The following is a 12,979-nucleotide window of genomic DNA, read 5'->3' as shown; positions in this document are numbered from 1 at the left end:
GGAGCGAGGCCCCGGTCAGCTTCGCCGCCCTCAGGCTGCCCAGCCTCAGGTCGGCGTTCATCTTCTCCAACACCAGCTTCGCCCGCCGGTCATCGAGCTTTGTGCGGGACCACGCCTCAACGGCTTCGGGCTGCTTTGTCAGCAGCTCTAGCAGGGGGTTCTGGCACCCAGCGTTCACCATGACCCACTTGCTCCGGAAGCCCTCAGCCCTCTTCCCGGCCTTTGAGATGGCGTTGGACTTGGAGTACGCGACAAAACTCGCGCACGCCAAGATATTGCCGCCAAAGACCCGGAGGGAGAAGAAGTGGCGCAGCAAGGCCATGGAGGGCGCCACCCCGACATATGCCTCACAGTAGTAGGCGAAGATCGACAAGAGGATGGAGTTGGGGTGGATATGCAAAGCATGCAACCAATGCTGGCAAAGGACGGCAAGGAAGAACTTAGAGAAGGGAGGAACCAGACCAGCGATGACGTCGTTCGTGAAGAAGGGATAGAAGGTGCTCCCCTTGTCCTCCGGCTGGGCGGAGCCAAGGCGGAGCGTAGTATCCCCCATCTCATTGATCTGCGACATCGCCATCCGGCACGTGAGGGCGAGATTCTTCTTCGTCACGTTGGGAGAGACCAGGGCCGGCGAGTACCAGGCTGATGCAGCCCCAGCTGGAGTCTTGTGGGGGCCATTGTTCACCGGAGGAGAAAGAATGCAGCGGATCTGGAGATTTTGGAGGTAGGTAGGCGGAGAGAAAGGAAGGGGATCTGGAGCAAGGAGAACGAGGGTAATGAGGTAAGGCTAACCCAGAGCTAGCCTTTTGTCAATCGAGCAGTTGCCGAGGCAGCGTGGGGGAGCGGAGACGCCCACATCCAATCAACCGCACGCGGCGCCCGAGGCCGCAGGCTGATGGGGCCCGTGGCGCTTCGCACTTGCCCCTTCGCTTCTCCGCTAAGCCAAGTCCGAGCGCGCCTTGGGTCCGGGGGCTACTGTCGGCGTTCTGGGAATGGGGGTCCCCAGACTTGCCTGCCTGCGGCGTGGCTCAAGTGGTGGCCCAGTACGGCCCATCTTCATCAGCACAAGACTCAAGACCCTCGCGAGGGGCCAAGCCTCGCGGGGCGGATGACGCAAGGCTTCCTCAGGGGCGGCTTCGCCAGGCAGGCTCGCGAGGAGGCGGAGAGATCAAGGTAGGGTACCTCGCGAGGTGCTCGTGACGCAAGCCATGACGATCGAGGCCAGGCGGGCGCCGGCCTGCGCAATGTCCTTGTTTCCTCTTTGGTGCAAAGGGGGCAAGCACAGACGTGGAGTACCGAGGCATCAGGCAAAGGTTGCCATTTCAGTGCAACGAGACCGAGACTAGCGGAGCGGCAGGATGGAGGTCACCGTGGAGCCCAGGACGGCGTCATCATTAGTGCTTTTGGCAGCCGAAGACCAACTTTAGTCAGGATAACTTGTACTGGATGTTCCCCTTCAAAATGGCCATTGTTGGCGCCCTTCCCGCTCAATATTTGGGGAGAGGCCCAGGGCCTCTATAAATAGGACCAGCCACCACAGAGAGAGGGGATCGGATCCAGATTTTGGGAAGACTAGAGAGAGAGAGGCGATCAAACTCACCCAAGCAGTTCATTGCACCATCTCAAGAACACCTCTCGCGAGGCTGTTCTCCCTTTGTACTATTCATCATCAGCCCCTGAGGCAATCCACCACACCACACACTGGAGTAGGGTATTACACCACAATGGTGGCCCGAACCAGTATAAATCGCGTGTCCCTTGTGTTGTTCATCGTTTTCATGTTAGATCTCACGAGGTGACCGGACGTAGATCGGTAGGGGAGAGATCTTCGTGCGCACCCCAGTGTTCGAACCTTAAGGGTCTGCCGGAACCCAACATCCGACAGGCTCCATTGTATATAGTGGAGCGGACTACCTTTTTCTCCATAAAAATCGTTTTATATTCTGTGTACGTGCCATTGAGCGATATAACTTTATTTAAAAATAACGCGCCAACGCATCAAGTCGAACTTTGTTTCATGCACGCGTGGTACACGACCTCCGTAGGTAAACAACCGCTACACGCGTTCAAATTAGCACGTGGGCTGCCATTTCGTACAAAAATGAGCTCCATCGTGTACCCGCGCGGGTGTGGCTGGGCACAAAGCGTGATTACATGCACAGTGCACCTATTCTCTTCTTGTATATGTACACCACCTATGTGGGGTTGTGTGAGAGATATACAAACATAGAGAGATATAGTGTGTGGGTTCGTGAGAGTTTTTTTTGGGGGGGTGGGGTCAATCAAAAAATGTAACATATGCAATGTGTGTGAAATAGAGTCCTGAATATATCATATATATAGAGGCGCGATCCATGAGAAGAGAATGGAGGTATCATCGGCTTGAGGTGTCCATAGAATCGAAGAGAGGGATGATGTGTGTCTGTGTGCGCGCGTAATCGATAAAGAGTGCCATCGAATTTGTGTGTGCCCACTTCAAAGATATAGAGTGGTTGGCCTATTGGGACGTGAGAGGGGACAAGTGTAGTTTGTCTCTGTGGCATGGATACCTACCTACAGCGCTCGACTATTGGTGTGTGGTAGGGGGGAGGGAGGCCTAATTAACTATAGAGGTACAATGGCTGGTATATGTGTGGAGGAGGAGAGAGGCCTACATCATGTATTAAGGGAAATCGATCTACCTCATGTATTAAGGGAGATCGATCAGCATCCATGCATATGTGTAGGAGAGGAATAAGGTTGGGAGAGAGACAGGGCTAGAGTGTTGGAGGGGGTGGTAGTGGAGTTGCTTCTAAAAAATGGTGGGATAAGCTTGCTAGACAACAAGAGGGCACGCCTGCAATATCAATAAGAGAGGGGATGGATGCCTGTCTGTGCACGTGCGTGTGAGAGACAGGTCAGGAGGCATGCACGAATGATGGGGGGCGATATGGCTGTAGTAAGCAGACATAACTACATAGGAAGATCAATCATACTTTGTCAGAGTGTCAGGACCCCGACTCAATGCCACATCGATCTAGCATGTAACACTTCATATCACTTTGCGGCCTCACGCACGGTATCCCACGGGTGTCGCCTTACCTTTGCTCGGGACCGTTTGCGCCTTTTGGCACACGTATATGATAGTGTCGCTAGCATCCATATGATAAGGAGCCCGGGCTAACATGGCTAGTCGTAAACCCAAAGTGGCACAAACTTATAGGGACAGGCATCCATGACCCAACATCGAACGTGTCGGTCATCAGCAAGTGAATCTAGGCTGTAGCACCGGCTAGCAGGACTCCAGTGTACCGGGCTGTAGCGGGCTAACAGGACTCCGATATTAATCGCGTGACATTTCCCCGAGGGGACAGACACAGGAACGAAGAAGGACACATGCTGGCCAGCCTAAGTGTTCCGGAGCAGTAGCAAGCTACCATGGCTCAGTGGAAGCACTAGGAGACATTTCCCGGAAAGAGAGACTACTAAGGATAAACAACTAGATAGTCAGATCCCACACATACCAAGCATTTCAATAACATACACACAATATGCTCGATATGTGCAAATACAACATGACATCACAACATGACTCTACAACTCAAGTATTTTATTCAATAGGCTCCGGGCAGCAAGATATTACAAACATGGGTCTCATGACCCAACATTCAGAGCATACAAGTCAAGCACAAGCGGAAGCTTATCATGTCTGAGTACAGACATCTACAAATGAAAAAGGCTTAGAAGCCTGACTATCCACCAGATCCTGCCGAGGGCACAAGATCGTAGCTGAGGTAACAAGCTAAACATCGAAGTCCACGCGGAACTACTAGCGAGACCGAAGTCTCTCTGCAAAAACATAAAATAGGCAAATGTGAGTACAAATGTACCCAGCAAGACTTACATCAGAACTAACTACATATGCATCATTATCAACAAAGGGGGTGGTGGAGTTTAACAGCAGCAAGCCAGCTTTGACTCGGTGGCTATCCTGAACTACTACTGCAAGTAACTCTTTTGAGGTGGCGCACACGAGTCCACATATTCACCATATCAATACACCACTATGGATCCGCTCCCGTCTCCCTATGATAAGGCCATCCATAGCACTCACACTTATCTTGCGCATTTTAGAGTATCCACTTTCACTTATCTATGAACTGATATAGGCAACCCAGAAGTCCTTTTTCGCGGACACGGCTATTCGAATAGATGATGTTAACCCTGCAGGGGTGTACTTCTTCACACACGCTCTCACCACTTACCGTCGTTTACACAACATGTACTCGGCAACCTTCAAGCGGAAGCCCAACGTGGGTGTCGGCCACGACCTACCTAAACACTCAAGTCTCTAGTCTAGGTTTATCGCCTATTCAGGTTCCATCCGCTGGGAGTCCGGCCGAGGTTTCCACATACGGCCCCGAACGATGTGAACAGGGTTCCCGAGACACCAAACGGGCGCCCGGTACACCGTGCCACGGTGTATCTACCGCATCATAGCCCACCCCTATGGTCAGCGCTACGCACGGCCTCCAACACATATCCTACAAACACTAGAAACTAGTTGCAACTCCTGGACAGAGAACAAGGGTGATTAAGAAGTCGAGAGGGTCCATAGGTTTCGGGCCCAATGCGTGGTAGTAGCTGTTTCATGGATCACAAACACGGAACTCAGTTCCTGAGGACGGTTTCAATGAGACAACCCACCATGTACTCCTACAAGGCCTCTCACCACTACCTTTACCAAATCGTGTTCACACACTTAGCTCACACACAGTAGGACATGTTCACACACCTCTGATTCACCCCCCCTGAATCAGACCTGACTCAACTCTAAGCAGTAGCAGTCATGACAAACAAGCATGAATGAGTAGGCACAACAGGGCTCAAAAAACTCCTACTCATGCTAGTGGGTTTCATCTATTTATTGTGGAAATGACATGTCATCTAGAGGATAAAGGGGTTCAGCTACCGCAGCAAGTAACAGATGAATCGTTGTTGTCCTAATGCAGTAAAAGAGGGCAAGAGCGAGAGAGTGGGATTGTATCACAATGAACAAGGGGGTTTTGCTTGCCTGGCACTTCTGAAGATAGTATAGTTCTTCATCGGTGTCATCGATCTCATTGTCGATATCACGTCTATCGAGAGGGGACAAATACTGGCAACACAGAAAGAACACAATCAATGCAATGCACAATATGATGCATGATCATGACATGGCAAAATGAGTGTGTTGGGCAAATGCAACTATAATCAGATGGATTCGAGTTAGTTTGAACCCAAGTTTCAAGTTCAAATTGAAACTATGACTTAATAAAGTGCATTATCATGTTTTTATGTAAACAGCAGGTTTAAGTTGCTCAAACATGCATGAAAATGGTACAGATGGATAGATTGGATTTTTCTGATCATTTTTCATATATAAATTATTTGATTTGGAGCTACAGTTGATTTTATATGATTTTTAGAAGTTTAGAACATTTTCTGGAATTTTCTGAATTAAAATAAATCCACAAAATACATGTTGCGTCAGCATGACATCATCCTGATGTCAGCAGGTCAACTGGGCGCCTCCAGGTCAAACCTGACCAGTGGGGTCCACTGGTCAGTGACCCAGTGCTGTTCAGTGTCAATGGCAGGTGGGTCCGGGTCAACAGACACGTCAGCACAGACAACTCTGACTGGTGGGTCCCGCGTGATTATAAACTAATCTAAACAGAAATAAAACCTAGATTATTTAGGGCGTGGGGCCCAAGTGTCAGTGAGCTAGGTGGGTTAGTTAGGGCATCATTAGTGGCTAATGACAACGCCACATCGGCTTTGCCGGAGTTCTGCCGGCGGCGACCAAAACCGTGGTGGAGGGAGTCAGGATTTCGCTATGGGGCTCCGTTTTGAGGGCGGTTTGCTGCTCCGGCTTGCTGGAGCTCTCGCGCATCTAGTGGTGGTGGCGGCAGCAGCTGGGATGGCCGGAGTTGACGGCGGCGAGCATTTCCGCGGCGGCCGGAGTTCGGGCACCTGCGGGTTTGGCGTTGTAGTGCATGGGAGGGGGAGCTGGTGTGTGTGTTAGGCTCCTGGTGAGGTGTGGAGCACGTTGCCGTGCTCGGGAGTGAGCTATGGTGGCTCTGGCCTCGTCTGCATCATCACCGGCGGCGAGGAGCTCACGGCCCCGGTGAAAAGGGCGGCTAGAGTGCGGGAACGAGCGCGGGGAGGAGGGGGAATGGTGGCAGAGCTCACAGTGATCTCAAGGAGGACTCGGCGGGCTCGGGGAGGGGTCGGAGCAAGCGGGGCGGCGAGGGGGATCTCCGGTGGCCGACAGCATGGATGAGGATGATGGCGTCGCTTCGGGCGTCCCGCGAGCGCGTGCTTTGTCTTGGGGCTCCGTGGCATCGAGGCGGAGCCTCTGGACAGCATGGAGAGGCGAGGGAGAGGCGATGGTCGCCGTGGTGTTCGTCGGCGGCGTCAGCGCTCGGTGGTTGCATGCGAGAGAGCCAGAGGAGGAGAGGAGCTCGGGGAGAGAGTGAGAGGGCCTGGGGGGTGCATGGCCGTCTCCGTGGCGCTGGAAGGGCCTCGAGGGCGTGAGGCAGGCAGGGAGGAGGCCACGGTGTCGCCAGCGCCCGCCACCGAGCTACTTCGGGGCGAGGGGAGGAAGACAACAGGAAGAGGTGGGCTGGGCTGGCCGACTGGGCCGGCCAGGTGGGCTGCGGTAAGTCAGGTGAGGTTGTCTTTCTCTCTTTTTTTTGTTTCAGTTTTCTATTTTGTTCTGTTTTGTTTTGATTTAGTAACAATACTAAACCATTTGATAAAATGCTGAAATTAATTATGTGGCTAGAACTAAAATATACCAAACCACATAAAATGTTCTAGAATTATTGGACATATATTAATTATATAAGAAATATATATCCAATGCAAATAGTTATTGAATTAATTCAAAGGCCCAAAATAAATGTTTCTGAGATACCAAAAATATTGGTTTGACTTTTACCTTTTGCCAATATCTTCAGAGACTAAGAGGAAACATTTTTCTTGGACTCATTTGATGAGATTTAAATGTTGGTTATTTTTAGGGGTATTCTGAGGCTTTGAAAATTCCTCAATTCAAATTTCATTTGAATTTAAACATGATGCACACATGGAAGCTGGCATAGGTCAGACAAGAATTAGGGATGTGACAACTCACCCCCACTAAACAAGAATCTCGTCCCGAGATTCAAGCATAGGGTAAGACGAAAGGGGGGGAACACAGCTAACACAAACTTCATGATCCAACTTGCACTTCATAGGAACGTCAATGCCTTCATCATCTTTGTCTCGTCGTCTTGCTCTAGAAACTTCAACCAACATGACAACGAGAGGGAAAAGAAACTCTAGAAGGATCGATCTTCTCGAAGATCAAACAACTCAGGATCCACTCACAGAGTGAGACATAGCAACATCTCTCGAGCTAAGACACGAAGCACATATCCAAAGGGATGGAGTGAAACATAAGACGGAGGTTCACTAGGTAGACAACAATTTCACACTTCAGAAGGTGGTGAATAGTTGTCAGCGCAGCGAGGAGTTAAGTTGCCATGATACCATAACGAGACATCTTAGAGGAGGTGACTCATAGGATCATCCCTTAAATGGCAAAAAGAATTACCTTTGATTCAAAGATCATTGAGACTCTTTATACCAACTTAGGGCAATTCTCGAGCGATTGTTTGGAGGGGGTTCGGTACAATGGCATACTTGGACTAATATGGATGATGTGGATTACCTTGTTGAAGACAATGCAATGGATGATTTTGCTTATCATTGGAAATGGATGGGACCCATGGTAGAATGGCACAATGGCGGTGCAAGATGGGAACAAAATGCAAATGCTGGGAACGATTCTAGTAACTGGGGAGAAGCTCAACAATAGAGAGTGAATCCACTGTTTGAAAGGTTATAGCATAACCGGAGAAAACTGGGAACAATCCCAGTTAGTGCCGGTGCTAACGCCTAGCGCTTGTGCGTGCTCTCAAGAACTTGAAAAGCTCCATATTCATCAAGGTTTTACCAATATCCGTGTCAAGGATCCTGGCAACACAACGTACTACCATGATGAATACCGGTGGAAGATGCAGATGCAAAGGAAGATAACACCTTCTCAGATTTCACCTTAGCGAGGCCAAGGAACAGAATCTGGATGATCGACCGAGAGACATTTAGCACTCCGCTTCTAATGTTCTCCTTGATGTGCTAGCGTATCCCATTCATAGATATGATTTGATATCTAGAACATCAAATAAAAGGTCGGACTTCGGAAACACAAAAATCTATAAGGAACAACTAGGAGGTAAATCCTACGAGATCCTTATGGGGAGGTGACCAACTTCCTCAACCAAGATACTATAATAATAGGCCTTCCGGCTAGGGGTGTTGGCCACGACATCCACTTTACCGGTTACAGTGAGACCATTATTATAGTTCTTGGGAAACGTTCCAACCATCATATCTGCCCGAGATTCAGATCTGGTTGGTGTTAGGATATTCCAGACTCATCAAGTCTAGAAAGGAAAATGAAAGTTTGCAACACAAATCGACGAGACGACGTTGCGAGATTCTCGGGGAATGAACTATGATAGCAAGCTCCAAAACACGAGCCGGTTCTGCTACAACATGTGAACATGTTGTCCAAGACAAGCATGACCACAAAGTAGTCTTATAATAAAACACTACCGAGCTCAGGAGGGGAACCATCATCGAGGATATCAAAGTCCTTGCATAAGGTATACTCTTAAGAAGGAATTTCTTCTCCTTGAACAAATCAATCAGTGGCTCGGTGTGCTAGTAATACATATAGAATGAAGGTTGCAAGTCTCCGAACCACAGAATACTTCGCACGTATGCATGGCCGATTTGGGATGATTCCAAAGGAAGCAACATTGTCTTTCTCGAATCCACGGTGGCAACTTGCATCAAATGCACATGAACTGGAGGAAGTCACTTCTTACATCCGAACATATGCTTCATGAGCTAGCATGAGCAAATGCTTTCAAAAATTTCCAACACTAGCTTAATGTTCAACAAAATTATGGAGAAGGCAAGGATGTTGCCGATGGGCTCAACAACAATTCATCCAGGTTTCCATAAAAATGGAATTCCATAATTATGAGAACAAATGATAGTATTGGTCAGACCAAAGGATATAATGGTGTATGCTCGAGGGATCAACCACGAGTAAGGCAACATTAAGAACATCGTTGGTTCTGATTTGATTTGAGGATAGCCCACACTCAAATCAAAGCTTTGGCAAGACAATAGGTCCAACAACTGGTCACGAGGATCAATCAATGAAGATATCATCTTTCTTCAACACACATGCAAGATATCCCTTAAGATGAACTAAATCAGACAAGCCTCCATCTTCCAACTCTCCAAGTTGTTGTTTAGCTTGACCAAACAGCTCAGGGGTATGCAACACAGAATCTTGGAGAAGGGGTGGTTTATATGAAACCAACTTGATCATGAGCTCAACATAACAGTCAGGTGACGACCTGGTGATACTTTCGAGAAGATATTCGAAAAATCACAAACCACTGATATGTTACTAAGCTCGAGAACAATCTTGCTTTTCAGGGCAAGACGATATGATCAAAAGAGTGAGGGATTGGCACAATCCTAACTCATTGATCAAAGAGTGCACCGGAAATAAGGACTGGGTAGTACGATCAACCCTAGAGTGATGATTCAATAATCAATATACTAAGAATGAAGCTACAGTCCTTTAACTACCAAGCAACGGGGTTGCTCGGAGTATAGATTTCACACATCATGATTCACTTGTCGGTGTTCCAGTTGCAACAACACGGGGACCGAGAATGAATAACGATGGTGAGAAGTATCACTACATCAAGAATCCATAAGAGAAGTTGCAACCCTCATGACATTCCTGACATAAAGTGGGTAATACTTCAGGGTAGAACAGAACAAAAGCTAGGTTGGCATTTTGATCTGCGAGATACAACTACTTTGACCCAATCCTGGATATGGACGAGGTACTGGAGTTTGTTTCTCCTAGTCATTCCAGAATAGAATGGCTTGACAGACCACAAGAATAATAGGCATCGATGAACATGGGTGCACGACTATGCTTGACTATCAATTGATAGACGGGGGTCAGGATACAACTAAAGAGGGACAACCCAAAAGAACATACAATTTTCTAAGCTGTGGATGCACAGATTAGTATGTCAAGCAAAGCTCAACATTTTTCTTCCGGATAACCCATGCGGGGAAGGTAGGACTGGCAGGATCACGATATAGAATGGAGAACTCTTCGAGAGCACTCTTGTTGTGACCTTTTGGTTCAACAAACTTCTGCCATAAGTGGTTCATAGTATTTGGAAGAAGGAAATACCACGTACCTCGAGGACTAATGCAAAGGTTACTAACAACCTAAAGGAACGAGCAAATACTATCAACATGAAGTAAGTAGGTTGAATCTCGGGTTCAAAACCCAGGAATAGAATACCTACTAGCTAAATTGCATAACGGGATGCTTTCGAGAATGTTGGCCAGAATGATCACACTGGGAACACAAAACATTGCTAGATTACTAGGTGACTCCCTAAAACACCTAGGGTCATAACAATAGCTCCAACATATATGTCAAGGCAATAAATTACCTCAACGCACCAGTTAGTGTATTTATTCTGACCATAAAGGACATCGGGAACAGAAAGAAAGGATTTGCAAATGCATCAGACTATTTAGAAACCTGGGATGACTCGGACAGCATAACGGTTGTAAATGCTCAAGATGATTTGAGACATCCTGCAAAATAGTGGCATGACCACTCAACATCACAATACCAAGGTTCTGAGATTAACTAACAACACAAGGAAGTAGTAGAAACAGAACTGGGGCTTAAAAACCACCAATCCTACAAATCTACGGATTAGTAACACGTGATCCTGATAGAAAGAGGAGATAGCCTACTTCCTTAACCCCATAGGAAAGATAGGATGACTCAGATCAGAAGGTCATAAGGTAAAGGAGTAAAAAGAGCCTTACGTTCCATCCCACAATCAATTCCCTAATATAACTAAAGAATTTCTATACTCAACTTCGACCAGTTTCGTTTGGTAATCCTACAGGCAGTCAAGCTCTGATACCAACGCTGTCAGGACCCCGACTCAATGCCACATCGATCTAGCATGTAACACCTCATATCACTTTATGGCCTCACGCACAGTATCCCACGGGTGTCGCCTTACCTTTGCCCGGGACCGTTTGCGCCTTTTGGCACACGTATATGATAGTGTCGCTAGCATCCATATGATAAGGAGCCCGGGCTGACATGGCTAGTCGTAAACCCAAAGTGGCACAAACTTACAGGGACAGGCATCCATGACCCAACATTGAACGTGTCGGTCATCAGCGAGTGAATCTAGGCTGTAGCACTGGGCTAGCAGGACTCCAGTGTACCAGGCTGTAGCGGGCTAACAGGACTCCGGTATTCATCGCATGACATTTCCCCGAGGGGACAGACACATGAATGAAGAAGGACACATGCCGGCCAGCCTAAGTGTTCCGGAGCAGTAGCAAGCTACCATGGCTCAGTGGAAGCACTAGGAGACATTTCCCGGTAAGAGAGGCTACTAAGGATAAACAACTAGATAGTCAGATCCCACACATACCAAGCATTTCAATAACATACACACAATATGCTCGATATGTGCAAATACAACATGGCATCACAACATGACTCTACAACTCAAGTATTTTATTCAATAGGCTCCGGGGAGCGAGATATTACAAACATGGGTCTCACGACCCAACATTCAGAGCATACAAGTCAAGCACAAGCGGAAGCTTATCATGTCTGAGTACAAACATCTACGAATGAAAAAGGCTTAGAAGCCTGACTATCCACCAGATCCTGCCGAGGGCACAAGATCGTAGCTGAGGTAACAAGCTAAACGTCGAAGTCCACGCGGGACTACTAGCGAGACCGAAGTCTCTCTGCAAAAACATAAAATAGGCAAACGTGAGTACAAATGTACCCAGCAAGACTTACATCAGAACTAACTACATATGCATCATTATCAACAAAGGGGGTGGTGGAGTTTAACAGCAGCAAGCCAGCTTTGACTCGGTGGCTATCCTGAACTACTACTGCAAGTAACTCTTTTGAGGTGGCGCACACGAGTCCACATATTCACCATATCAATACACCACTATGGATCCGCTCCCGTCTCCCTACGATAAGGCCATCCATAGCACTCACACTTATCTTGCGCATTTTAGAGTATCCACTTTCACTTATCTATGAACTGATATAGGCAACCCAGAAGTCCTTTTCCACGAACACGGCTATTCGAATAGATGATGTTAACCCTGCAGGGGTGTACATCTTCACACACGCTCTCACCACTTACCGCCGTTTACACGACATGTACTTAGCAACCTTCAAGCGGAAGCCCAACGTGGGTGTCGGCCACGACCTACCTAAACACTCAAGTCTCTAGTCCAGGTTTATCGCCTATTCAGGTTCCATCCGATGGGAGTCCGGCTGAGGTTTCCACATACAGCCCCGAACAATGTGAACAGGGTTCCCGAGACACCAAACGGGCGCCCGGTACACCGTGCCACGGTGTATCTACCGCATCATAGCCCACCCCTAGGGTCAGCGCTACGCACGGCCTCCAACACATATCCTACAAACACCAGAAACTAGTTGCAACTCCTGGACAAAGAACAAGGGTGATTAAGAAGCCGAGAGGGTCCATTGGTTTCGGGCCCAATGCGTGGTAGTAGTTGTTTCATGGATCACAAACACAGAACTCAGTTCCTGAGGACGGTTTCAATGAGACAACCCACCATGTACTCCTACATGGCCTCTCACCGCTACCTTTACCAAATCGTGTTCACACACTTAGCTCACACACAGTAGGATATGTTCACACACCTCTGATTCACCCCCGATGAATCAGACCTGACTCAACTCTAAGCAGTAGCAGGCATGACA

The sequence above is a fragment of the Triticum dicoccoides genome, chromosome 1B, assembly GCF_002162155.2.
Source record: "Triticum dicoccoides isolate Atlit2015 ecotype Zavitan chromosome 1B, WEW_v2.0, whole genome shotgun sequence".
Classification (NCBI taxonomy): domain Eukaryota; kingdom Viridiplantae; phylum Streptophyta; class Magnoliopsida; order Poales; family Poaceae; genus Triticum; species Triticum dicoccoides.
This window is presented reverse-complemented; position numbering follows the sequence as displayed.